At 38.1% G+C, this 14,935-nt stretch overlaps 1 long non-coding RNA gene across 1 annotated transcript in view; it reads right to left on the reverse strand.

Moving 5' to 3' along the window:
- Nucleotides 1-986: 986 nt before the first annotated feature.
- LOC114015637 (uncharacterized) overlaps nt 987-14,935 on the reverse strand; it is a 270,614-nt gene continuing 256,665 nt past the window's right edge. The window contains exon 3 of the long non-coding RNA XR_003559672.1: nt 987-1,126. This is a non-coding gene — a long non-coding RNA (uncharacterized LOC114015637). The remainder of the gene's footprint in view (nt 1,127-14,935) is intronic.

A 14,935-nucleotide genomic window follows, 5' to 3' on the forward strand; every position in this document is an offset into this window, starting at 1 on the left:
GGCACCCTGTGACCATTGCTACACAAACCCTTTGCCTGTAAACTGGCTGCCCTTTTGTTCCTTCCAGGTGGTTCAGGATAATAAAACTCAGAATCAAAACAGTATATAACAGTATATCCAAAGAACTGCAACAAGGCATGGATCCCTTCTCACTTAGGCAATAAAAGTGTACCAAATAATTCCAAAATTCATCAAGAGCTACAGCAAAAGGTCTTCTAGAACACTGTCCTTCCACCTTGCATCTTTGACACTCTTGTATATTTTGCCTTTAGGGACAATATTCCAAAGCTTCATGTATTTTTTTGCTGTCATTCCTTAGGATTTTACCCTCCAGTTCCAGATTTACCAGGGCTAAAGTTTTTTAGTTGGAACTATTTGCTTTCAGCTCTAAAATTACTGGGCATTTCAGAAGGGAAAATCAAATGCATACTCAGATAAGAGACTGGAGATAAGGAACCATGGGAGGACAACATTATTTGTACCATGGTGGCACATATATATTTTATAAAATTACGGAAGGTATCCGATTAAGATTGATAACATGAAAGAATCTTTATGTTACCGACACTTCAGCCTACAGCATGACCTGGGAAACCATTTTTCACCGTGCCAAAGGAGCTCATTTTCCAAACTTTTCCCATCAAAAAAATAACATGAAATGGAAGCATTTCTGATGGTTGCTTTACATTAGAGCACATCTACCCTGTTGCAAATGAACATGGAATACCAGTCACTTTTCTGTGCACCTCTATCTATCCAGCAAATTACAAACTGTTGCATTCATTAGGGAGGTAGAACAAACGCCTCAGCAGATGCAGGTATGCTGACTTACCATAAATGAAGATTGTAGTTCCTGCTAGGAAATGAAAGCTATCTAAATCATTCAAGTGTACTCTCTAAATCTCACAAAAATATTCTGAGTCCTCTCACTGATAAACTGTGCTAATTAAGCTTGATTGTTCTATTTAAATTAACAATTCCCTGGAAACCTCGGAGGATCTTTTGTTTGGCATCAAGAGAACAGCATACTCAGACGAATGCTGGTCACCTGTGTGGTTGGCTGGTGGGTCGTCCTGCCTCAGAGCCTCAGATAGCCATGTCAGCACCACCGAACAACCCCGAACTCCTGTACAAGGAAAAATGGACAAAATATTCAAGTGTTGGACTTACCTACTTCAATTTCATTTTTTCTGATAGTCTCTGTAGCATTTTAGATAAGACAGTGCCCCAGGTGGGCTATTAGTGCAATATGCTTTAAGAACCAGTGGTATAAAATGAACCACCACTCAAATCTGTCACGCCAGCTTAGCAACAACAAAAAAACAGATGAAAAAATTGTCAGAAGGGTCAGTATTATTTGGATAATATTTTCTTGAAACTTTGGCCACCTTGTAAGCAAGCATCTTCTAATTTTCATCTGGATTAGCACCAGTCCCCCGGTGAGAGAACTACATAGCCACTCATCTGAAACCTGTGCAAGAATTGTGAGAAACTCAAGAGCACCAGGCTCTGGGGATGTGCAGTCTATTGCCTGGTACAGGCCTCTGGGGTTTCTGTAAAAGATTTTAATGGGATCCAGCAAGGGCAACTTTGATTATCCCATGCTGTTTCAAAGATGCAACAACCAAACCACAGAGACCATGAATCTGAAAGGCATCTGACAAATCCAGAATTTGATGAGATTCAGAAGGAGGATTTATGTGTCAGATGACTGACTATATTTCAGAAGCTGTCATTTCTAGGAATGTCAATTGGAGATATCATTTATTACTACCTATACAGAGCCCCATATGTATTACAAAGTATGTGTAGACATTAAAGCCAGCAGTAAAATAAAGAGGGGAAGTAGGAGGGAAGAGAGAGCAGTTTCATGTATATATAAACAAGATGTTTTCTTGAGACTTAATTTGAATACATATCACCTTTGAAGTTTTGGGTTTACTTTTCCATCTCAGCTCACAAGTTGATTATTTTGCTCATGAGTTTCTATATGCTATTCTTGAGAATATATTTTATTTTTTTGGATGAGAGTCATACTATCCCGAAGCAATTACTAACTTAATTTATAGTAAACTTGTTACAAATAAATTCCAGAGTTGTTCTTGAAGGCCTTCCAGGAACCCTGCTATCCCAAATTCACTTTTGTCAGTATAGCCTGTTGTTTAGAGCCTCTCAACACCAAAGGTTTCTTTCTTCCTCAAAAAAACAACCATATACATTACTGAACATGTCTTAGCAGAAATATTACGTTATTTTGTTACCACACTGCTTAATGGCATTCAAATATAATGTTATAAACACATCATACATATCAATCTTGAAAAGACATTAAAAATTCAAAGAATACTAAAATTCCCCATGTAGATGATCCAAAGTGATTATAAATTAATAACCATGAAGAAAGTTGAAATTTAAAAGTTCTGAACAGGTAATTTAAATGTCTGGAAACTTCTGTAAAACACTGGGAGAACAGACACAATCTCTAATGTCACTATTTTATCTCATCTTTGCTGAGTGCTAGTACGTGGTTTTACCAAAAAAATTGTATCCAGAAGATTTCAGAGAATTACTTCTCTGCAGCCCTGGCTTTATTTCTCTAATCATTCGGCTCTTTGCAAGCTGTCACAACTCTGTAAAAACCACTGCTTTTGCAGTTTATATTGGATCTCTAAAAAAGGAAAATGTTGTCCTGGGCTAGAGGAATCTCAAACTCTTTAGCTTCTGCTTCCTCAGCTATTCCATATGCTGGGTTTTTTTACAGTTTTTTGTTTTGTCTCCAGTCTCGAATATGCCAGTTTCTTGTTGAGGAAGCAATCAAGCAATCAAAAAAGCGACTCTCCCATTCACATCTATTGAGAACACTGCAGCTAGACAGCAGTAGTTGTGACCTTTTCATTACGGGTTTGGGGTTTTTTTGGCAGGTTGGTGTGAGGACGACACTTATGGCAGCACCCTTTGTTGCATCCTCCTCCTACCCCCACCACAGACAGATCTGGTTTGCAACTGAGGCAAGCAGGGAATAAAGCTATTGGCAAAAGCATGAGCAAAGAGCTTTGGTTTTGATGTAGTTCTATGTACATAAAGGCAGACATGAGAACTGAATACAGTAGGACCTTTATCACGTATAACAGTGCATGTTACAACAAATAAAAGGCAGACTCTTGGTTCTTAATAATGACTTGCCACTCATTGCGCCTTAAGATTCAGAATCACAACCAGCTCCAAGTGTTGCTCACGGGATTGTGCCCAGAGTTGCTTAGAGAGGTGAGAAACTCGTATCCATTTTGTTCATGGTGACTAAGATGCATTTTTCATACTGTAACAGCTTTCAAATTCAGATATAATTTTGCCCAGTTTCTAACAGAACGCCCTTGGTGAGCAAGGCATTCACCACACCCAGATTTTAAATCACCGCCAGGATTTAGCAGCATGCAATCCATTGATTTTAGCAGATGATGAGTTGTTTGCTATCAATACTCTGCCAGACCTCACACATCACCGGGACATTGACATATAACCTGGTTTAGCAATAGCACTGTGGTAGCTAAGTCTAAGATACAAGCAAGGCAAGGTTCAAAAGCAGAGGTAATTATTGTTATTAGCCCAGGTGATACAATCAAGGGGGGAAAGAAAAAATTTAAGCTTTCAGGGACAGAAAGCATTCTTTAGGTCTCTTCTTCAGAGGCGCTGATTCCAAGAAGTAAAAGAAGCCGTGTGCAAACCTTATTTCTAACCATAATAGTTAGGTAATTTAAATACATAGCCTTCTCTCAACAAACCCAGCTTTGTGAGTTGCTTTCAGTTTTAAAAATGTGACCTGTCTCTTCTGCAGTGCCAAAATACTTAACACAGGGACAGATTATTAGTTTGTGTGCTGCCTAATAAATTATGCTGAGCTAATTGGATTAACGTCTTCTGGTAATATTCATTGGCCATGATGCCTTGTTATCCTGAAGCCTGCGTGCTGAAAACAGCAACCAAAGAATTACAGCCTTGTAGATCTACTGCTCACCTGCTGCAAACAGCTAACCAAGGCACGGGGCAGAAAACAACTGGGGAGGTAAAGGCAATCCAACCTGGCTTCGTTTGACTCTGCAGTAACAGTAGTCATGATGCATGATGATTATGAAGAATGAATAGAACGTAGATTTCTTATGAAAGAATAAAATTCTGTAGCCATTAAATTAACTGATGAACCCATTTCATTAGTTTTTGCTAGTCATCAAAAAGGAAATTTCACCATTCCAAAGATCTAAAACCTGTGTATTTCCAGCGACATCAACATGCTTTGAAATATTTTTAATTGAAAATAACTGATAGAATATAATGCAGCATTTATCTTGCTGCAGGTGATAGAAGGCATATAGTGGAATGTTTTAACAAATGTTTTATTTAAAGACAGACTTGAAAAGTCTGTGGGAGTAATTGCCAGTTTGTCAGCTGAATCACTTTACCCTTTGGAAGAGGTTTTTGTCATTACATTAGATGATTCCCAATGTCAGTGCAGGCCAATTTATAGGATAAATGCACTTCAGTGTCACTGCATTCTATTAATGAATATTAAAATATTATTTCGGTGCTTGTTCTTACAAAATTATTATCCTTCTTATTTTGATGAGCATGCTATTAAATGACCTATACATTGAAAACCTGTGCTTTATGATAAAAAGAACCAAGATCTTTTTTCCAATTCTACCTTCTTTTCCATACATTAAAAAAAAAATAATAATAGTATACTTGTTAACTCCTTAGTGTGAGAAACTATTTATATATAGCATAGCAAAGTCTTAATACTACCTGAGAATTTTCATTTATCTTAATGGGATCGTCTGAATGGAACAGCTGACAGAAGCGGACCCTTTGTGCTCAGTATGCAGTGTTTACACAACAGATACTACACCAGTACATTGCCAAAAAGCAGGCTATATGAACAGCATTTCTAATCATTGTAAATCAGTTCAGGACTCTCGGTATTTTTAAAATGCTTGCATTCCCTTGAAAGAGAAAGACATTCTGCTTACATTTAAGAGGCTGACATACACTAATCCTCAAAATATGGCACAACACTATCCATTTTTGAATGTGAGAATAAAAGCATCTCAAAAATATTGTTTGTTAAACTGAGCAGAAATGTAAAAGATTTACTGAATCAATTAAAATACTATGAACTTTATTCTTTGTCAAAGTATTCTAATCTGCATATATCTGGATTATTCACCTATCTGTCTACAGGAAGAAAACGTGTGTGAGACTGACTTGCCCAGATATCTGTAGGACATACTGTGTCTTGTATTTTCTGTAGGAGGGAAGCAGTTGGGAGATGAGCAAGAAATATATGAATCATCTTACGACTGCAATCTATATATGACTTCCTCCTCACAGGAAATAAAGTTACCTGACAATTTAACCGGTAGCGTGGGTTTCTGACAACTTTGCATAAAGTTTGTTTGAAGAACCCTCATATTTTTAAACCTCTGTAAGAACATTTTTTCTACATATATTTTAAGCATTGAGCTGAACAAAATTAAAACTGGAGAATTAAAAAAGATGAAAAGTAAAAAATTGCCTTTGCAATGAGAGCTGTAGTTTGCAAATTAGAGCCATAGTTTACAAGCAAACAAGCAAAGTTGCCATCAGGTTTGCATTTACAGTTTAGCCACCGTTCCTACAGCCAGCACAGGTGATTTCACTTTTACCTCCCCCTTCCCTTCCTGCTTTTAACTTCATGTGGACCTGGTTTTAAAGAGTCCCTAAATTAATCCTTCCTTTCCTGTACCCTTTGGGTGGTACCCACTAACTGGTGAATTTTCAAATGATAAGGGACATGTAACAGACATTTGGGTAGTAGCTTTGCTTGGACTCTTATAACTGTCCTTTGAGCTCCATCCCGAGAGGTGCCACCTCCTTCCCGCACCACCACAGCTGGTGAAGCCAGCAGCAGCCGGTGGTTCCATGGCACACTCCAGCATGTGTTTAGCTTTAAGAATCAGGACAAGGCTATTCCCCTTGAGGTTCGATCTCTACCAGGTAGGACACTAAAGACAATGCCACTGCTTCCCATTTCACACGTAGCTAAGAGCCATGCTAGCTCAGGATCTTTCCAGGACCAAGTGCATAGCTTTACTGGAAAGGTTTTCACTTCTTGCCGGTCACTTGTTTTCAATATCATCGATTTATTTTAACTATATTTTTATCTTTGCTACCTCAGTTTTATGCAGTCTTCAATATGTAAAGAACAGACAAATGTTATGGAAAGAATGACTGTGCAGGCAATCCAGTTTTGATAGCAAAATGAACCAGTAGTTTGGCTCTGGATGCTAACGATGGGCTTACAGTCAATCTCTTCCATGCAGCTTATAATTGCTTCTGTCCAATGATTTTTAGATGTTTCCTTATTATCAATAAATTAATTTCCTGTGACTCAGTGCTTACATTAGGCACAGAAACAGTCTTTCCATTTTACAGGGACATTGAATTTTTTAACCTGAAAAGAGACCAAACCTTGTTTACAAATGTGTTAAACCTTCTCCCAAAGAGCATTAAGCATTTTTGAAAACAGGAGTCCTCAGTTAGAAATGTATTTGTATTTAAAAGACAACAAAGACTGAAAAATTTTGACTCGAGGGCCAGAATTCTGGTACTTTCAGAAGAGCAAGTCTTGATCAAATGACAGGGACTAAAGGAGTCCCTGGTTCTCTATCTTTAGGAAGAAAAACGAGAAAAGCAGAAAAAGCAGAACAGCACAGACTCTCACCTTCACTCACCTGGAATACTTTGATGAAGAAAACAGGAAAAAAGATGCTCAAAAGCATTACTCAGCAAGTTTAAGGCCCCTCTTTCAACTATTACATATAAATGCTTTAACAAATAAATCCTATTTTTTAAATCCACTTGAATTAAGAGCTGCGTAACCAAAGTTTCCAATCAAAACACATTTTTTATAATGTTAAAATGCCCACTTCTTCCTTGGGTTAACAGGAGGCATGCTAACAAGCTTTTTCAGCCATTCCTCTCAATTTCTGTTTGTCAGCTCAGTTCTGGGCTTATGCTGACAACAGCAAAATCATTACATTTCTACCTAGCGTAGGTTCCAGTTGCAAACATCAAATGAATATTGATTTTCTTTTTACAACTGAGAAAGCTTTAACAGACACAGCAATAGTAATTCTTGATAGATAAACTTGGAGTCAGGACAAAGAGCTAACGTTGCGTTATGATTGTTAGTATTGCTGGAAATGAGAACTGGAAAAGAACTGAATGGGCAGGTGATTCACAGTGCTCTTTCACCTGCGCATATGTAGGCTGAAACCATTTGGGTGGCAAGCAAAGTAAAATCTTTTTTGGAGGGTTCTTGCATCTCAAAAATACTCCAAAAAGATGCATGGCAGGCAGGTCTGTCTAGCAGGAGCAAATGAGAATTGCAAGGAGGTTGCAGACCAGATGAATGCATTTGCTTTGACTGATTACCTCCACCCTAAAACAAATGAAGTCATTGCTTTGACTGATTACCTCCACCCTAAACCAGAATAGACCTTGAACTGAAGGTTCAGAGGTTCTACATGAGATTTACCACACATCTTGTTTTCTGTTCCTGTGTCAGAGAAAACCAAGACAAAAGTACATAGGATACTTCTAAGGTCCCAGAAAATCTGGTTATATCAGAATTTCAGCTTTCATTAAAAAAATACTTTTTGATTCCTTGTGGTTGTGAAAAATTGTCTGAGTTCTTGCATAACCTTATCTCAGTTCTCTATCTAAAGAAACTCCCCAAATACTTCATTTCTCATGAGAAATTAGGAAAAACTCCTTAAGGATACCCTTACTTACTAGTCAACACTACCTCTGTGTTTTCCACTTAGTAAGGAAACACAATGAAATTAAAGGTAACACATCAGAGTTTCTTAACACAGGCCTGTAATTAACCTACCTCTCGCACAATACTAGACAAAGAACACCCGATGATTCATGAAGGAACTCCACAATTATGAGAATGAAACATTTGTCTTCTGCAGCCCTGCTAAGAGGAAAGTTAAGAGTTTTCCCCAGAGGCAAATCCATATGACTTCACACTCCAAAACCTCCCTTCTTTAGACCTTTCTCTAGCCGCCTTTACTTCTCCTTTCAAACACAGCTAATGTTACTTGACGTGAAACTTTACAATTGAGGTCATTATTCTTAGATCATGGGAGGATCAACCCCTTCTCCAAGGAACAGCTCTGCTACTTAATCAAACAAGCCACAGGTAACTGGGAAGGTGTTTAGGTGGCTCATTTATCTGAAGTCTTGTCTAGTTAATCATGACTCTTGGGGTCTATTTCTAACTCAACTGCTGACTTAGTAGATCATTTTGAAAAAGCTTAAAATGAGTAATAACTGGGTCTCTTGACAGGTGTTGCAAGGCTTTGTTAATTTAAACACATAAAACATGCTTACAATGTAACAGAACTTTTCTCTATAGTCCTTTAAGTATTGTAATTCTAATAAACTTAAAATAATAGCTTAAATACTGAGTTATTTTTATTTTCAATCAATTTCCTTTGGAATTAAAAGAAGTTATGTAAATTGAGTTGGACAACTTCATTTCTAGAAAAGAAGAGGTTCATCTGTTGTAATTTCTTGATTGCCCCTGGTTGACAACCCTGTTCAGCCCACCGAGATGTTTGTCTGACCCCTTTATGACATTGCACTGAGTATTCTGAAAATCAAATTTGAGAAAGCACCAACTAGAAGCATCCCAAAACTTTTATTTCCTCGGAGCCAAAGACACTGATTAAGTGAGCTGCAGGAAGATTTAAGCAAATGTTGCAGGCAGTACTGCTCCTCTGTGTACCAGGCCTCCACAGACTTTTTATGCAACTCTTTGGGGATGTGTGTTCTCTTGTACCATCTGGTCCAGGCTCCAGAGAGGAGCTAAACAAGAACTGTTTGGTCCTGAGACTTTTCTAGCTCCTTGAGGGAGCACATAAGAAGAAAAATCAGAAAGCTTATGCTGAGATTACAGGGGTAAAAATGAAATATGGGTGGGTGGGGGAGTAAGGATACATATGCTTGGAAATATTGTAGCTTTACCAGTTTAAAAAGGAATCATAATTGTTGTTAATGACATGACATCAACATGCTAAAATAAATTATGTGAAATGTTCCCTGATGTCACACAGCCAAATTGACATTTAGTCACCTAAACAGCCTTATTTTCAGAGTAACTGTGCAACTTCACTTCTCATTCATATCAGTTGGATTTACAGGCACTGAGTCATCCCAATAATGAAATTAAATACATAATACATTTTTGTCACTCATTATAAAGCTGTGGACTCATGTCTGAAGCTGAACAAATAAAATAAAAGCAGTACATATGCAAAACTCTGCTGGTTACTCTCCCGGTACTAATCTACAGCACTTCACAAATATTTTGAGATACTAGAATGGAAAATACATTTATTATTAAACCATTATTAAATAATAGTGAAAATGTACTGTGATCTTTATATAAAGTGGTATCTCCATGACTAAAGTGTTGTCCAGCACTAAAACAACATGGGACTTGCACTGTACCACTGCACGAGCCAGACAGGGAGCACATGGCTGGCCCTTCAGTACAAATGTTTTACACGTAAAGATTACTCTATATTAAGTCTTCTGACTTTGTGGCACAAATCCCTGCATCAGTTTAACTTACTGACAGACCTCAAGCTTTTGTATTAGCTTATTGCTCATAAGCACAGTTCAGGGCTGCATCAGCACTAATTCAGTTACTTTTAACATAAATACGGTATACCCATCTAAACAAACAGCATCTGAGGTTTACAGTTTGGTTTACTTTGCTCAGAGAATATGGGAAATACAAGGGAGGAAGAAAAAGCAAGTAAGCTCATCTCCTTATTTGTCTGTTACTGATCTGTACAACACAAGGAGATCGGTACACAGTGCTAAATTCAGCCATATACATCTCCCTGTCCCTATTTGTGTTATGTTTGTTACTCCATGCGTTCAAATGAGGAATAGAATATTCTATGATAATAACATAAGTATAGTGAAGCTTTCAACGGCTGCAAGGAACAGCCCCTATTGTTGACTTCAGCATGAGCCAAGGACCTTCAACAGCTTTAGCAGAGCCAGGATGAGGGTTGGACCAAATGGTAATATTCCAAAAAACACAGTAGTTTTTCCTTAAGCAAAGTTATTTACCCATAAATTTCCTTTCCTTCCTACTCACAGGAATAACCCATGGGTTTCCCTGAATCTCGTTTTTGGAGGATGTGATGGTAGGACCAGGTCTTAGTGCCTTAGCAGGTCACTGCTTTCTCCATCAGCAGCACCGCTGAGAGCACCCCTGACCGCCAACTGCAGGGCCAGCAAGTGGCTGGAAGTGAATGAGAAATCTTTATTGTCTCCTCTCTATTCCCTGTGTACTGGCAAGTAACTCCAACACAGATGTTCCTAACAAAAATATGTGTTTTGGGATTTAGCTGTTGCTGTCCCATGAAAGAGGAAAGTGTTCAGATATTTAGTGGTCTCTGACAGCAGCAACACCTGACTACACAGGCATTATTGCAAATTACTTGGAAAAAATTAATTAACTTTCTAGTAAAAAATGAAATTGCAATTACTAGCCATTTTAATTTGAGGAACCAAATGTTCCTACTTGCAGAAAGACTGCATTATTGTAATTTCAAAGTTATATTGGAAGGTCAGATGTGAGAATTTAAAGTGTAATCTTGCAGATGCTCTCACAGATGTCAAAACAACCCTTCACTGTTCAAATTCTCTTGAAATCTACAAATGCCATCAGCTTCAGGTTCCATCCAGAATCCCAGAAACAACTAAATATCTTCTTTATGTTCCCACCATAAAGAAAACATCTCCTCTTAAAAGCACCAAGACCTCGTTAAGGGAAAATGAAGCAAAATATACAAACAAAACCTGGCTCATTCTTTCCCAAAGCATCAGCTCAGTAGCTGATGATGACAAAGGATTACTTTCCACTGAAGGTTTCAAGGCGTAGATATTAGGTAGAAAAACCAATTCACTGTTATATAGAACGGCCTCCAAAAGCCTAGCAAACACTGACGACAGTCACTCAGAAAGTCTGAGTATTAAATATTCCAAATTATGTGACACTGAAGACAAATAGTATCTCTATATTGAGGCAGGTTTTAGTAGCACAGGAAGCGCCAGATGTAAACAATCAGGATACAGGATTTTGGACAATGAGATTTCTAAGTCTGTGAGGAATTTCAAGCTGTTAACTTTTGAGAGGTACAAAATGGAATGAACATAAGTATGACAGAAGTTCAAAAGTACCAGTCAGTAATACCAAAATAAATTATGCAGTTTGGTGAAAATGCTTCATTTTGTGCTGTTAGTTTTAATTTCAAAGTACTGAGTTTGAAACCCAACTGTTCACTTCACATGCATCCTGAAACCAGGACAGCATCTACTGAAGAAATTCAAAGGTCAAGATTAGAGTGGTATTTTAATAATTTAGATTTTGACAAAACGCCAGATTTCCTCCTGGGCTTTTGTTTTCATTGACACTGTTCATGTACTTCAAGTATCTACTGCATATTCCAGAGTTTTCAAAATGTATCTTTTGCACCTATAATTTTGTGCATGATAATTGCATATTTTAGTTGTTTATTTATCCCTTAGGACCAGGAACAAAGAGGCTTGCAGTAAGGCATTCTAGTTCTGCAAAGTAAAAGAACTATTCAGACAGCAAAGGATTCCCTGTCTTTAACGGGGTGTGGGGAGGGGAGATATCCTTCAAGACTTCATCTGAAACCAGAACTTTCCTGCCTTAGAGCAACAAAAGCAAACAAAATATATCAGTTTCCAAGCACAGGTGCAAGTTAGTCAGTCTCTTTGTTTACCTATCAATCTACTTATCGCTGCACTAATTTTCTGCAGTCTGATATATTCTGGCAATGCCATTGCTTCACCACATACTAGTCCAGCTAGCACAACTGACTACATACAGGCAGCATACATTGTATATTTTGAGAACAACTGCGACGTTATTCCCACTTGATACCTTTTTCTTATCATCAGACAATAAACATGCCAGGGCCCTGGTCTGTAGCCACTCGGAGGGAATGCGACTGCTGCGCCTCTGCATTCTTACCTGTGAGTCTTCTGTGAACTCCATTATCATTAGCAACATTTTAATAAAAGTAATGTTAAAAAAAACATGGTAAAGTGGTCATTTGAAGAACAGTTTTTAGACTTTATAGGCTCCTCTAAAAAAGCAGCATTAAAGTTCAGGCTACAGTGTCGAAAGCCAAGGTGGAGAGATCAGAACTGGAGCAAGGATACACATATCTCCTTAAAGGGTATTTATTCATAGCTGCATTTCCTACTCCTATAAATCCATATGATGTTGGTCATACACCAGTCCAAGCTTGTCACTATTTCTTTGTCTCATGTATTCTTTAATTTAGATTTATGCTAAGCACTGCTGCCAGCACAGAGGATATTAATGACGTAGTTAATGTATACGGAAAACAGAATTCAGGCAAAGAAGGAAGTTTTACTGGTCTGTCTGTTTCCAGTTTATCACATTATCAAGCTGTTAAAGGTTGCCTTAAGCAGTAGATAGTCTAGTTCTAATTTAATCGGTAGAAGAACTACTGCTTGACTTCTTTAGCTCCCATCACTTATTTTTTATATAATAAAAATAAGACAAAAAAAGTACAGATAAAGCAAGAAGAAAAAAAAATCACTATGTAGAGCAGGGCCAACTAGGGGTTGAAACGAGGATGAAGAGGGAGAAATTACGTTAGGGAATATAAATTAGTTCAGTAAAGGACAAAGGCAGTCACAACAAATGCTGGTAGCATGCCCTGAGGAGAAGGGAACAAGGGGGTTTCTTTGAAGCAATACTGAAATGCAGGATAATCACGGCTGAGTAAAGTCACTAGTTCTAGTGACTGAATTTTGGTCAATCAAAAGCTGGTCAGATGTGGTCAGAAAAGGAAACAGTATCTCTGTGATGACAACAAAGGCTCCTAGCCTCAATACTTCGGTTAAAGCAGTGTCCTGGAGAGAGAAAACACTGTGAAACCCGTATTGCTAGAGTAATACTCAGAATTTGGAAGAAAGCATTTTAAATCCTCTGGAAAAAGAAAGCAATAAACTGATACCAACTGATAGCAATAAACTCAATAAAATGACAAATAGTCATTTGAATCATAGGAAAATCACTAAGATGAGGAAACTATAATCACTATAATCAAGGGAATGCTTAATTAGTGCATTTTGTGAATAACAAGGTATTTTTGCAATGACAGCTAAACCTCACGTGAGAGCGGCCACTGCTCACGTATACATGGATGGCCATATGGTGTATAGGGGAAAGCCATAGGAAAGGGATTAGGTGAGCAACAGCTTCTCTCCCAACACTGTTATTTGCTGGTCAGCAGAACCTCAGCAATCCTAATGAGGAGCAAGGCTGCACTGCACTCTGTGCTGTCCAAAACTCAGAACAAAATGGTACCACCTTCCCCATGAGAGCTGAGTCCTGTCCTCACCCAGAGCCACGCAAGGACTGCTAATGCATACCAATGGGCTGCGTCTAGGTGGAAATTCAAGGGCGAAAATGTAGCACACAAAGCGGAACGTAAGACCACGTATACACAGCATGTGCATTATATTCTGATACAACTCTCCATGTAACCCTTATTACACTGATGAGGCACAGCATGCTGCATATGTCTCTGTAGGTGTTCAAAGACTGATTACATCAATACACTACATTAATACGGTTTATGATGGAAGGAGACTAATAGATGAGAAGTAGCTATGTGCACTTTGAGGAATCAGTTGCTGGGAATTAGGCTCATTTTCAGTGTAGGAGGAAATGTATTACATTTTGAGAAGATTTGGCGATTAATGATGGAAAAACAAAGACCTTTTCCTCCTTTGGTGAAAAGCAAAGCATGTACATTCTCGACCAGCAAAGTTGCAATGAGCTGAAGCATCGCTTGCTAGATCAGCTGAAACAGACAGGCAAACATAATTCTGGGTTTTTGGATGCAGAACTTTGGCCCCCAAAACATACTATAAATCAATGACTTATTACAATATAGCAGAGTCTTTTATTTCCTGGGAGCAGCTAAACTGAGAACAGGATATTATCATGCTAAAACCTTTTTATCTCTCTCTGACAGCAGAAGTGTTCATTTGAGATTTAAATGATTTTCTAAAGACAGATGAAAAACAGCTACCATAACAAAAGCTGCAGTCACAGTTAGAACAAAAATGTCATTGTTTTCCTAACCACCAGAAATCTCTTGGACTTGGTCGTTTCACTAGCACTTGATGATAACATGATAGAGGAAAGGAAACACTTGTGATAAACTAACAGAAGCATAAAATTCAGAAGTCTCACCCAACTGAAAATCAGATCCAGACCTACATTTTGACTTTTCAGAGTACCTTTCCCTTATGTATCATGGCCTTGGTCAAGCTTTTGTGACCACCTTAAAGGAATCAGTTACTGTATCGTACATTTAAGTAGTCGAGAGTACAGGAAAATGAGTGATAAAGGGACATATTCACAAAATTCACCTGCATGCTACTGAAGTCGTGCCTCAAACACTGATTCAGCCTCGTACAATGAAAGAATTCACGGTTCCTGCCACTCGATGCTTCTTATTGCCTAGCAATGGAATAAACCCACACACACTTAGGGAAGGTTATGTTTAATATTTCGGTATATGCCCAACCAGTCAGAAATCATTAACTCATTTGCTCATGAACATTTGTCGGCTCTGAGCTCTATTTTAAACTTGTCTGCATTAGGACATAGTTTTATTTCTGTTTTATTTCTGTGGAGAGTGTAAGCAGCAGAACATTTTATCTCCTGTTCATGAAGGAGATATAAATCATCCAGTTCTAAAAAGGTGGAGCAATTTTAGCTCTGATTCTTTTGCAA

This window comes from Falco cherrug, chromosome 15, assembly GCF_023634085.1.
Source record: "Falco cherrug isolate bFalChe1 chromosome 15, bFalChe1.pri, whole genome shotgun sequence".
In the NCBI taxonomy this organism is placed as follows: Eukaryota; Metazoa; Chordata; class Aves; order Falconiformes; family Falconidae; genus Falco; species Falco cherrug.